The sequence below is a fragment of the Gouania willdenowi genome, chromosome 7 (genome assembly GCF_900634775.1).
Source record: "Gouania willdenowi chromosome 7, fGouWil2.1, whole genome shotgun sequence".
NCBI classification, from domain to species: Eukaryota; Metazoa; Chordata; class Actinopteri; order Blenniiformes; family Gobiesocidae; genus Gouania; species Gouania willdenowi.
In genome coordinates this window covers 4,880,205-4,893,133 of record NC_041050.1, presented here as the reverse complement: position 1 = coordinate 4,893,133, position 12,929 = coordinate 4,880,205, and the positions used below count along the sequence as shown (strand labels likewise).

General features: G+C 35.1%; 1 non-coding gene across 1 annotated transcript; it reads right to left on the bottom strand.

Annotated features, from left to right (window-relative positions):
* Positions 1–11,713: 11,713 nt before the first annotated feature.
* Positions 11,714–11,786, bottom strand: trnar-ccu (transfer RNA arginine (anticodon CCU)). The gene has a single exon. It is a non-coding gene; the product is annotated as a tRNA-Arg (tRNA).
* Positions 11,787–12,929: the final 1,143 nt, after the last annotated feature.

Below are 12,929 nucleotides of genomic sequence, written 5' to 3'. Positions count from 1 at the left end.
GTAAAATATAATATTTGAGGATAATTGGAGGGTTTAATACCTGTCTGTGTTTGTTTCTGCTTTGCACTTATAGTGATGTTGATTTAAAATGTGTTTTAATTTGAATCTGATGCACTTTTGTTGTTCAAAGTAAACTATAAGCCCTCACGTGTTGGCTTTGTGGATATTTTCATGCTGAATCAAACAACATTGTGCTGTAATAATAAGGTTTGTTTGCTCGACATCAATGAAGTAGTTATTAATACCTGATGAAGCTGTAACGTCCACATAAATATCCTGGCTGTTCATGACCTTTGTTTGTTTAGCAACGCAGCAGGAAATTTTCTGCCCTGCCTTTCCCCTCATTACATCTCATCACTCTGCCATCGGCGACTTTCTCTGCCATAAAACCTGAAACTAATGCAGTTTTTATGGCCACTACCTCGTACGCACGCGACCACGCCTGAGAAATCAGACCTGAACAATATTTGATGAAGGAAAATTAGTGTTTTTTTGTTTGTTTGTTTTTTTTTTAATAAATAATACAAAATCACATCAGCTTTACTTCAGTAGTTGATGTAATGCATCTCTGGAATCAGAACCCAGCATAAAACCTTTTTTTCTGAATAAATATTGCAAAAGGAGCCAGATACCCAGATGATGAATTAATTCATAAAAAAAATTTGAACACTATATTATCTAGATGACAATAGAGGTAGGCAATTTTTCACACAGCGGGGCCACAAAAATGTGTTTGTTTGATCGGAGGGCCACATGATCAACATTCATATAAGCATTTAGAATTATGAGTGAGCTGAGCATTAATACAGGAAAGAACAAAGAGTTTTAATAGTAATTTTGGGTGCTTTTCTCTCATTCTGTGTATGTTGTCTTGCTCGTTGCGAAGCATTTTTCCTGTAAAATAAATTTTTTGAGTGTCATATTGTGTATTTGTGCTGTCATGTTGCATTTTTTGGAGTAATTTTTATGTATTTCTGATTTTTGTTCGTGCTGTGGGTTTGCAGTGTTATCTTTCATGTGAACTTTAGTTGTAATTTTCTGTAATTTTGTACATATTTCTGAGTGTCTTTGAAGTATTTTCTGTTTTTTTTTCTCTTGTCTATTTTGCTGCAATGTTGTAATTGTGTTTTTTTAACGTATTCCTGCTCTGGTTTTGTGTATTTTTCTGTCATTTTACTTTGGGGGCCGCACGAAATTAAACCAAGGGCCGAATGTGGCCCCCGGGCCGCTAGTTGCCTCTAGAGCAATGTTACGTATATTGTATATGCTCTCAAACGTGGGGCTTTACATCAAAAATTCAAAAGGTGCATTTAAAAAAAAGTAAAAAATGTGGGAAGAAAATCTACTTTTCTTTTGGTTACATGAATGTTAAGAGTAAGAAATTACCTTGATGGAACAAATGAAACAATGAAATTATCAACCAAATTACTTTCAGAGGTGAATATTGTAAATTCCCTTCAAAATAAAACTGGCAAAAAAAGTCTAAACAATCAAACTTTATTGTCATTTATAAAGACATCCTCAGCCTATAGCTGAGCACCTGTAAAATAGTAACTGTTATCTGACCAAATACTCCAACAAAAAAAAACCATTACTCATCACTTAAATGAAAAAGTAATGTTTGATTCTTTACAAAACTCCGCCCCTCTCTACAAGGGCCCAGTTTGGTTTTTGCCTTTTTTACCTCTTCTTAACCATTGTTTGTGGCTGCTCCCCAGTACTCCCGTACCTGTACCCCATGTGGTATGTCTTTGTCTTTCATGTTTCTTGGTTGTGATGTAACTGAAACTGAATTTCCCCTCGGGGACAAATAAAGTTTTCTGAATGTGAATACTCCAACTTATGCCTTTTAATCTTCATCTCACTAATGTAACTGTACAGAGAACGATACGCACTGTTGGTCAACACTAGGGTTGTATGATATTAGCTTTTTGTTTAAACTTCAGTTATGGATTAATAACTGCACTAATGGAAAAAGTGCCGTATTCGTTTTCAATATGTTGTCACAAACAACTGTTGGAACTGTTGCCCCCCGCGGTCACAGATTTTTTTCTCGTCACGGATTGTGTTGATCAAATTTCGGTAAACAAAAGAGGTTTACATTGACTTTTTTAACTTTCACTGGTTTTTCTAGAGCAACCCAAAGCAGCGCAAGTTGTCATTTTGACTGAAAAAGCTGCTAAATGATCCTGAATGCTTCACTCCTATAGAACTGATAGGGCTGCAAGTGGCGATTCGTGTCATCAATGATGTCATTTCAACATGGCGGCGCATAGACTCTCAAACGGTAAAGTTCCCAGTCCCATTTTTAAAAGTTAATAAAACGAATATGGTGCAAACTAATGCGTTTTATTCGGCATAGATTTTCTAATAAGGACATTTCAAAGGTTTTAGGCCACATTTGTAAAAACAGATTCTTTTAAATACATTTGACAAAAACATGTAACATTCTCAAATCTTGACAAATTTAACAAAATTCTTGCAAAATAATTGCATGTTTTAAAAGCCACTCATAAGTCCAGAATTATTTAAAATATCTGAAAATAAGATGTTTATTAGTCAGCTAAATGAGAACTACAGTAAGTGTTCAGAGGTGCATTTCCTAAGGAACAGTTGTCTGAATAAATGAAAACTCAACGTATTAGATATGATGGACTTACAGTATGTCTGTGTGTTTGCAGATGTCTGACACATTTGCAGAACAATCAGTGAGATAACGCTAAATGTTTGATGGCAAAGTACAATCTTATTCATTCATCAGGAATAGTTCCCAGTGCGTTCCCGTATTCTCACACTAGTGAAGGTGAAGAAAAGCAGATCAGTGCTGGTCTCCACTGGTCTTGATGGAAGATCTTACTTCATTCAACGTTTGGTCCCTTCAGGCCTAAATGTGAGACTATCGAGCATGTTTTTTTTTTGAGTCAAAGGAAAACGTTTAAACGTCACTCATACACAGTTAGCGAGCGCCCACCCTCAGTACATGCTCCACTCCTCTCTGTCCCTCCCCACCCTCCTCCTCCTCCTCCTCCCCCTCCTTTCTCCTTCACTATAAATCTAGCCTTTATTCCTGATCCAATCATGGCTCTCATACTCACTCACCCCCAGCAGTAGAAATGTCTGTTTAGTGATGTGATGAGGGAATGGCTCATTATAACTTTATGTGTATTTGAGTTTCTATCATCATGTTGCCATAGTAACAGCTGCTATATGGTTTGGGTGTCCATACGAGCCTAGTTACTGTTTAACCTCCCCACCCACATTTGCCCAGATTAGGAAAATCAATAAGATAACAGCGGCAACAGCGGCCTTTCCTTCCACCAACAACACCACGGTGACGGCACCTCACCCTGCGCCCAACTTCCACATTTCACACTCGCCGCCGTTCACACAGGATAAACAGGTGGATTTAAAACTTATGCTCGAGGGCGAGCAGAGGACGACATGGTCAATGTAAACACACAAGTCAGTTCAAGTATGGAACTTCCACTTGGTGAGTACATAGTACACACTGTTTTTTCACTGTCAGGGTGAAAGAGTTAAAGTGAGCGAGGCAGATGCTTCCTGGATGTTTGTAGTTTAGCATCCCTGTTTGTTCTGTAGTTAGTTTAGCATCCCTGTTTGTTCTGTAGTTAGTTTAGCATCCCTGTTTGTTCTGTAGTTAGTTTAGCATCCCTGTTTGTTCTGTAGTTAGTTTAGCATCCCTGTTTGTTCTGTAGTTAGTTTAGCATCCCTGTTTGTTCTGTAGTTAGTTTAGCATCCATGTTTGTTCTGTAGTTAGTTTAGCATCCATGTTTGTTCCGTAGTAGTTTAGTTTAGCATCTCTGCAGGATCACAGCGTGGAAACATCAGTGCTATACGTGTGTGTGCTTTTCTCCCACGGCTGTAATCCAGGAGGTGTGCCAGAGATATGGAGATGTTTAAAAAAAAAAAAAAAGGCCATGGGAGCTGAGCCTCATGGTGTGGATGGTTGGAGGAGATGGTGACTTCATGGTTTTGGGTCAATTACAATTACCGTACGTCTCTAATTATCCATGTTCAATTACAACTCATTTACGATTACGGTGAACAGCATTTTTTCCAATTACAACTAAATATACAATTATTTTTTTATTCTTCAAAAAGTCAATTACAATTACGTTCTAAATTACTAAATTTCAATTACAATTAATTACTGATCCTGAAATAAATACACAGTCCATTCATGCAATTTTCAATTTTCATTTACATTTCTTTGAGAAGAAGAGGCCATACCAGCCTGTCATTGGCTGATCTGGTTAGATCTTAGAAGCTAAGCAGGTCTGGTTAGTAGTGGGATGGGAGACCACTGAGAATTCCAGGTGCCACAGTGGGGGACAGTCGCTCTATGTATCTGTCATTGTGTCCTGTGTGTGTGTGAGTGTTGGTGGTGGTCGGAGGGGCAGTCTGCCCCAGGAAAGCTGTGGATACAATAGTAGCTTACCACCACTAAGTGTGGAGTGAAAGAATAATCCCTTGATTGTCTTTGAGTGTCCAAAAAAGCACTATATAAAATAGATGTATTATTATTCTTATAATTGTTTTATGCGTTCTGATGCTGGGTGATGGATAAGCATGTACAGTTTACTTGTCACTGTGCATGGTGTAGGAAAGAGGACTAGGGCCAATTTAGATGGAGAAAATAATTTTGGGCGCATCAAGAATAAAGTCAAAAAAACAAGATTAAAGTCGAAAATAAACTCAAAATACAAATTTGTGATAAAAGTTGAAGGTGTGCTAATGAAGTCAAATCTACAGAAGGGGATGGGGGCCAATTCACCATATGACAACAAACAGCAGATCGTGGCCGTCTACAAAATTCTGTGTATCGACGACTGTGTTAAACTATACATCAAAGTTGGGTTTAATAACAAAGAGATTCTTTCTTTTTTTTTTATCTCATAAACACAGCGTTGTTATATCTTCAAGGGCTTTGAAGAGATATTGCCAAAAACTTCATCTGTTCAGAAAGAAAAAACGATCAAGTTTAGAATAGGTGGATCATTTAGTCCGTCTGTGGCTGTCGAGGAGCTACGGAAACAGATTAGGGTCAGTTTGGATGGAGACTGTTGTCGTATACGGTGAATTGGCCCCAGTCAACTTCTGTAGATTGTACTTTATTAGCAAACCTTCAACTTTCAACAGAATAACTTTTTTTTTTACTTAGTGTTATTTCATTATGGAACAGTCAAAACAGGTTTCCCCTAATAGTGCAATTATTTTATTACATCACAGTCAATGATTTATGGATTAAAGGCCTTATTGCTTCAAAGTATTAAACTAAACACAGTATATACAAAGTATATATATATATATATAGTATTTTTTATGTTTTGGGTGCAGCATCTTGTTACATTATTGACAAGTTGTAACATTTTGGATTTTTTTACATATTTTTTTAATTACATTTCTGGCTCAACACTTTTGTTACATTGTTGACCAGTTATTACATTTCGGGTTTTATTAAAAACAAATGATTACAATTTAGGGGCCTTGTTACGTATCGGGCTCTAACAAAACCTAATAGAATTGTTTCATTTAGTAACACCTACATTAGATAAGTTCAGTGAAATTAAGTTAATAAGTTAGATCAACACAACTGATTTAAAAGTTTTGCAGCTTTAAATGAAGGCAAGTCATCTTGAGTTTTTTCAGTTTTTCAACTCAATAATTTGATAACCCAAAGTAAAACACAAGATTGTTTCACCTTTTTAACCCAGTGTGGTTAAAACACCACATGTTCATCAACAATGACCTTCTCCATTTATTTATTTATGAGCACAATTTACTTTCCTGTACTTACTGTACTCCAAATGGCCTGCACAGTCAAACCTTTAGGATGTGATTAGACAGGACTTTCCCATCGTGCATACATGGGAATTATGCAATACCATCATGTCAATATTAAAACACAACTAAGTAATGCTTCTAGCAACTTTTAATATCCATGTTCCAAGACACAACGCTGAAATAATCCAACCTAATCATGTCACATCATATCCTTGCCTGAATTTCACTGTTTTGCAACACTTTCTGATATGATTTGCTGAATGTATATTGTATACACTCAACAAACGCACCAAAACAGGAACATGTATGTTACAAATAACATTCTTTGCTACTCTAAGCTGCTTTTTTGGCCAAGATCCCGTCCTGATCTGTGCTTTTTTTGTCCCAATAAGCCACAAACTCATGCTGTGGTGGCTTTTACTTACAAAGTCTTAAAGCAGCATTGGAAGTTTGATTTATTTTTTCTAACATTAGGAGCAAAAAGGAGGAAATAATCCATGTTTATCACAGTTTACTGAACCTATGTGTCCAGTTTGGGATCCATTCGATGGGAATAACTGCTCAACGGCTGCAGCCTTGACAAACACCTCGTGCTCTGCTGTAGGTTTGAACAACGTGGTGAATGTAAACACAACAACAGCCGTTGAACAGACCCTCAGCAGAGCTTTATTTGCCCAGTGAGTTGAAAAACACGTCAGCGAGAGGCGTTGCTTCCTCATAGAGGACGAAAAACTCCACATATAGGACTCGTTCTGACAGCTTTAGGAGAAGAATACTGTGTAAAGTCAGCAGTAAATAACATCTGCTGCTGAGTGTCAGTAATAAAGGCTTTCCATGGCAAAGAGAAACAAAAAGACACACAAAATGATTGAAAAATACACAAAATGATAGAGAAATACACAAAACAACAGTCAAAATACACAAAATAATTACACAAAAGGACAACAAAAAATATAGAAATGTATTCTAAAAACACAAAAAACGACTAGAAAGATACAAAAAGTAACAGAAAAATATACAAAATGACAAAAAACTTACACAAAAAGGACAACAAAAATACAGAAATGTATTTTAAAAACACACAAGATGACTAGAAATATACAAAATAACAGAAAAATATTCAGAATGACAAAAAAATACGCAAAAGCACAGCAAAAATACATTCTAAAAACACATAAGGCAACTAGAAATATACAAAAATGACAGAAAAATATACAAAATGACATTAGGGGTGTCCCGATCCGATATTGATATCCGATATTGGTCCGATATAAGCCAGAAAATGAATATTGGATTTTATCTAAAATCTACAATATATATAATATTATATTTATTCAATTGTAGAATACTGTAGATATTATGATAAATGTTCAAATGTATGAAACCAATTGGTTAATAACTAATGGGTCAGTTTTTCTCATCCCTACTGTTGCTGACCATTGTTCTCTGTTGAGTAACATCACTTGATCAAACCTTTTCTAACATTCCACCCTACAAAATAAGTAATAAAAGTATGTATGATTTGTGCTGATATCGTATCGGGACGATATCGGTATCGAACAATACTCAAGGCAGTAATATCGGTATCGTATTGGAAGTGAAAAAGTTGTATCGGGACATCCTTACAAAAAATTACAGAAAAGGACAAACAAAAATACAAGACGACTAGAAATATACAAAATTAATAGAAAAATATAAATATTGACAAAAAAAATACAGAAAAGACAACAAAAATACAGAAATTCTAAAAACACAAAAGACTAGAAATATACAAAATTAACAGAAACATATACATATTGACAAAGAAATACACAAAAAGACAGCAAAAATATTCTAAAAACACACAAGATGACTAGAAATATACAAAAATAACCAGTAAATAGACAAAATGACAAAAATAATGACTCCAAAAACACAAAATGATAGCAAAGTTACTCAGAACACACAAAACTACAAAACAAATACACAAAAAATATACAAAAACAGACAAAACCTTTGTTCTTTTGATGCTCAGATTGATTTTTTTCTGACCAATCATCTGCAGCCATCAAACTGAACTGTATTTGGCCCCTGAACTATAATAAGTTTGACGCTCTGGATTTAAGACAAACTTTGTGCAGATCATCATCTGCTGCAGGACACAACACGAGGTGCACCCCGTACAGGTTCCCCAGTTCATCCCAGCTTTAGCAGAGATGCATGTTTTTATCTGTCATAAGATCTTATTCTGTGAAAGTACTATTGATTATACTGTATATCTATCTATGTTATCTATTGATTCTCAAATGTGGGTACGTAATGGCACTACAGGGGGTACTTAAGAGAGATAATCATAATTATGATGAAATTATATCTATAAATCTATTCAGAAGGAATGAATGAGTATTATCACTCATTCGTTCCAACTTTATGTTCTATAGTTGTAGTCAGAGTCAGACAAATGGGGTTCTTGGATTCAGAATTAGGAGAAAACTTTGAGAACCACTGCTCTATGACTCTGTAACCTGTTTTGTGTGCTGCTGCCTATCTTGACCAGGACACCATGCATGGCACTGCCAGGGCTGAATGGTGACGCCCCCCCTACACCCCCCAACCCCCCCTTTAGCATCTTACTAGCCTCCCATAGCGTAGACTCAACCCTGTGTTTTATAGTTGGTCAAGTTTCTGTCGTAGAACGTCCAACTAGCAGCAAGTATTACACGCTGCTCACTTGACACTATTAATCCGGCTGCTCAGGTCTCCAATCAAATCTCATTGTGACAGGCATTAGCGGGATTATCCCTGTGTGCCTCTGGCCCCAACCGTGGTCAGCGCTGTCCAGTAACAGTAGCCAGGCCTCAGAGAGCCACTGAGGCTCAGGCCACAGTCCGTGCTCAGGGATGTACGGCCAGGATGGGACGCTGCACTTCAGCGAGCCAGGGGAAGGTAGAGGACACACACACACGCTCACACATGCTGGGGGTTTGAGTAATAAAGCTGTAGATCCGTGCGAGGTGGAAACATTGAACCAGAGCATTGTTTTGTGCTCAGTCAAAGATTTGCAGAAGCAACAAACTTTTGAAAATACCAAGAAGCTCACTAACATTTTAAAAATATGGCAGTGACTGTGTTAAAGGGCTTCACACAGTTTAGCTGCAGAGACAGGAGTTGAGAGCAAAACATTTGAAGGGTCCTAAAGTTCCGGCATTATATTCAAAGACAAGAGCAGATGTTTCAAACTCATTTTAGTTCAGGCCTCAGGAGGCAAATATGGATCAGTTTGATCTCTAGTGGGCCACAGATTTTAGATGGTGAAAAAACCAAACTATTTTAACATCATTGTGCCCTAGTTTTCAATATCAGTTCAATTCCATTTTAGTGTAATTTGTAGAATTGTTTGTGAGAAATGGCAAGATTTGTGGAAACATTGAGTTATTGCCACAATTTTCAATTAAAAATGACTGCATTCATGTGATATAAACAGAGGAAAAACGCAAGCCTCTAAAAGTATTGTAGAGTTGATGAATTTGAGATTTGAGGTAGTTTACACGATAATTAATGTATTCTTTGTAATTTTTACTTTCTACTGCGGGCCGAATTGGATGCCCTAAAGGGCCAGATTTGGTCCCCGGGCCTTGAGTTTGACACATGTGGACTCAAGTAATGACAGTGACACGACATAGTGGTGAGAGGTGTATGATGAGAGGCAGAGATGGAAGTAGGCATTCTGGGTGTAATAATAATAATAATAATAATAATAATAATAATAATAATAATAATAATAATAATAATAATAATAATAATAATAATAATAATAATAATAATCAGTAGTGGGAGTGGTGGCCTAGTGGTTAAGGAAGTGGGCTTGTAATTGGAGGGTCACCAGTTCAAATCTCACCCAGGCCATCACTGTGAGATGTTGAGCAAGACCCTTAACCCTGATCCAACTACTCTCTGGTGAGCCTGCAGTGACAGCCCACCGCCACACCCCGCGGAAAATGGGAGAATAATTTCACTACGGTGATCAATTAAATATATGTTATTATTATAATTTATTATTAATCACTAAAGCTGGGACAATGTATCTTGCAATGAGATGTAGCGATATTGAAACGTTATAAAATATATTGTCGATGGTACGAGTGATATCACCATTTAACCACATCTTTAATCTGGGCTATCTATAGATCTATATATCTATATACTGTATATATATATATATATATATATATATATACTGTATATATATATATATATCTATGTATCTATCTATAGATCTAGCTATCTATATACAGTATATACTGTATATATATATATATATATATATATATATATATATATATATATATATATGTATCTATCTATAGATCTATCTATCTATAGATCTATCTATGTATCTAGCTATAGATCTATCTATCTATCTATCTATCTATCTATCTATCTATCTATCTATCTATCTATCTATGTATCTATATCTATCTATGCATCTATCTATAGATCTATCTATCTATCTATCTATCTATGTATCTATCTATAGATCTATCTATCTATATATCTATCTATAGATCTATCTATGTATCTATCTATGCATCTATCTATTGATCTATCTGTCTATAGATCTATCTATCTATCTATATCTATATATATATATGTATCTATCTATAGATCTATCTATGTATCTATCTATAGATCTATCTATCTATCTATCTATGTATCTATCTATAGATCTATCTATCTATCTATGTATCTATCTATATGTCTATCTTTCTATATGTCTATCTTTCTATATGTCTATCTATCTATATGTCTATCTATCTATATGTCTATCTATCTATATGTCTATCTATCTATATGTCTATCTATATGTCTATCTATCTATATGTCTATCTATCTATATGTCTATCTATCTATATGTCTATCTATCTAATTCTTACGTGAATGCTGATTGCCTGAAATCTCTAAAATGGCTCCACCCACATTTAAATGGTAATTTTGTGTGTATTTAGATACTAAAAGTTGATATAAAATACTTCAAAAACATTTCTGACGTGTAGAAAAACAGAAAAAAAGAACAAAACGTTCCTGACATCAGTTTGACTTAAGCATCTAAAGCGTCTAGACTGTCTGTAGGTGTAAATGTGTGTGTCTGTGATGGACTGACAGTCCACAGAAGGTGTGTGTGTGTGTGTGTGTGTGTGTGTGCGTGTGTGTACCACAGTCAGCTGGGAACAGGTCACAGGGTTCATGAGTGGGAAAAAGTGAAGAACAAGTTAATCAAAGCCTATAATCACGTCACTAGAATCCCAAACAATGTCAAAGCTGGTGTTAGTAACGCTACTGCCTGAAGGAATTTATCCCCAACAGATCAACTAAGTAAACAAATGAACCTTCACTTCATTCAAATCTATCAACAAAAAAATTCTGTTTTTAAACATTAACAATATTTTTTTTTCTCTCATTGTGTCTTTTTGAGAGAAACAACATTTATTACATGAAACTGTTGCTTCATTGAGACATGGGTGTATTCCAGGACTGAAACTGTGCTGAGTGACCACTAGATGGAAGCAGAGAGCTTTGATGTTGTATCTCCATCACTGAGTCTGAAAGTTTTTGGTTTTTTTGTCATGACGTCAGAGAGAAATCACATTCATCTCATAATTTCTGTGAAAAAAGTAAAAAAAAAAAACCTGCTAAAATATTATGTTTTATGCTTCAATGAAAAATAATGTATGTACTGTATGTAACAGATGGACATTACGCCTCATAAATAATGTTTGTCTGACAGGAAATTTTTGACATTTTCATAGAATAAAGTGTCGTTGGTGGTTCTGAATTGTTATAAATTTAACAATTAACAAACATATATTAATAAATATTGTCAAATAACTGAATTTCAATGAGTCATTAATAGAGTAGTAATGTCTTCATACACCCCAGGTGGGACTTGAACCCACAATCGCTGGCATAGGAGGCCAGTGCCTTATCCATTAGGCCACTGGGGCTTGTGGTAATGTGCTTTTACTTTGAAGGGGATGCTTTATGCATGTACTTTATATAATAAAAAAGTACTAGCACCTCATTTTTTCCACCGCACAATTTTTCGACACATTAATTATTTTCTTATTATTTCTTTGCTTCTTTTATTCTGTGAAATATTTATTTTAAGTTGTATTTTAAATTTGAGCAGTTAAATCTGCTGCAAGTTTTTAGGTGACAATAACTAGACTCTGATTAATTAAAAATACATTTGAACAAAAACTAAATCATAATATATTGTTATATGAACTCATCTGCTTTATATTTTAGTCTAAAATCTTAATGTCATTTTATTGACTAAAACTATGAATCAAACACTCCTGACGACTAAATTTGACTAAAACTCAGTTGCATTTTAATCAAAATATTACAACTAAAACTAAATCTAAATTTGCAGTCAGAATTAACATTGCTGCGTGTAATAAATTTGTTCTAAACTATTTAAAAATGTTCTGCTCCATCTTTTCCAGATTAAAATGAGAAACTTTGAATAATTTTGTTCAAATTTATTTTGATTGATTTGAAGGGATGTGTTTGTTTCCCAAAGCTAAAATAGTAATGTAACACATGTAAGTTAAAGGTCTTGTTATGTTATTTTTAGGCATATTTATTAATGATCTAGTTTAAGAACAGAGCACCAAGGCCCTATGCTACACATCTAGATAACTATATCCTGATTTATCTCCGTTAGCGTGCTTCACTCAGAGAGAACATTGGAAAATAGAATATAAATAGAGCAGTTAATGTTAATGCTAGGTTAATGCTAATGACAGGCTAACGTTAATGCTAGGTTATTGTTATTGCTAGGCTAATGCAAGGTTAAAGCTAATGCTAGGTCAATGTTAATTCTAGGCTAATTATTTTGCTATGTTTATACTGGGTTAATGCTAATGCTAGGCTAATGCTATTGCTAGGCTAATGATAATGCTATGTTAAAGGTAATACTAGGTCAATATTAATGCTAGGCTAATGTTAATGCTAGGTTAATGCTATTGCTATGCTATTGTTAAAGTTGATGCTAGGTCAATGCTATTGCTATGCTAATGTTAATGTTGATGCTAGATCAATGCTATTGCTAGGTTATTGTTATTGCTAGAGTAATGCTAATG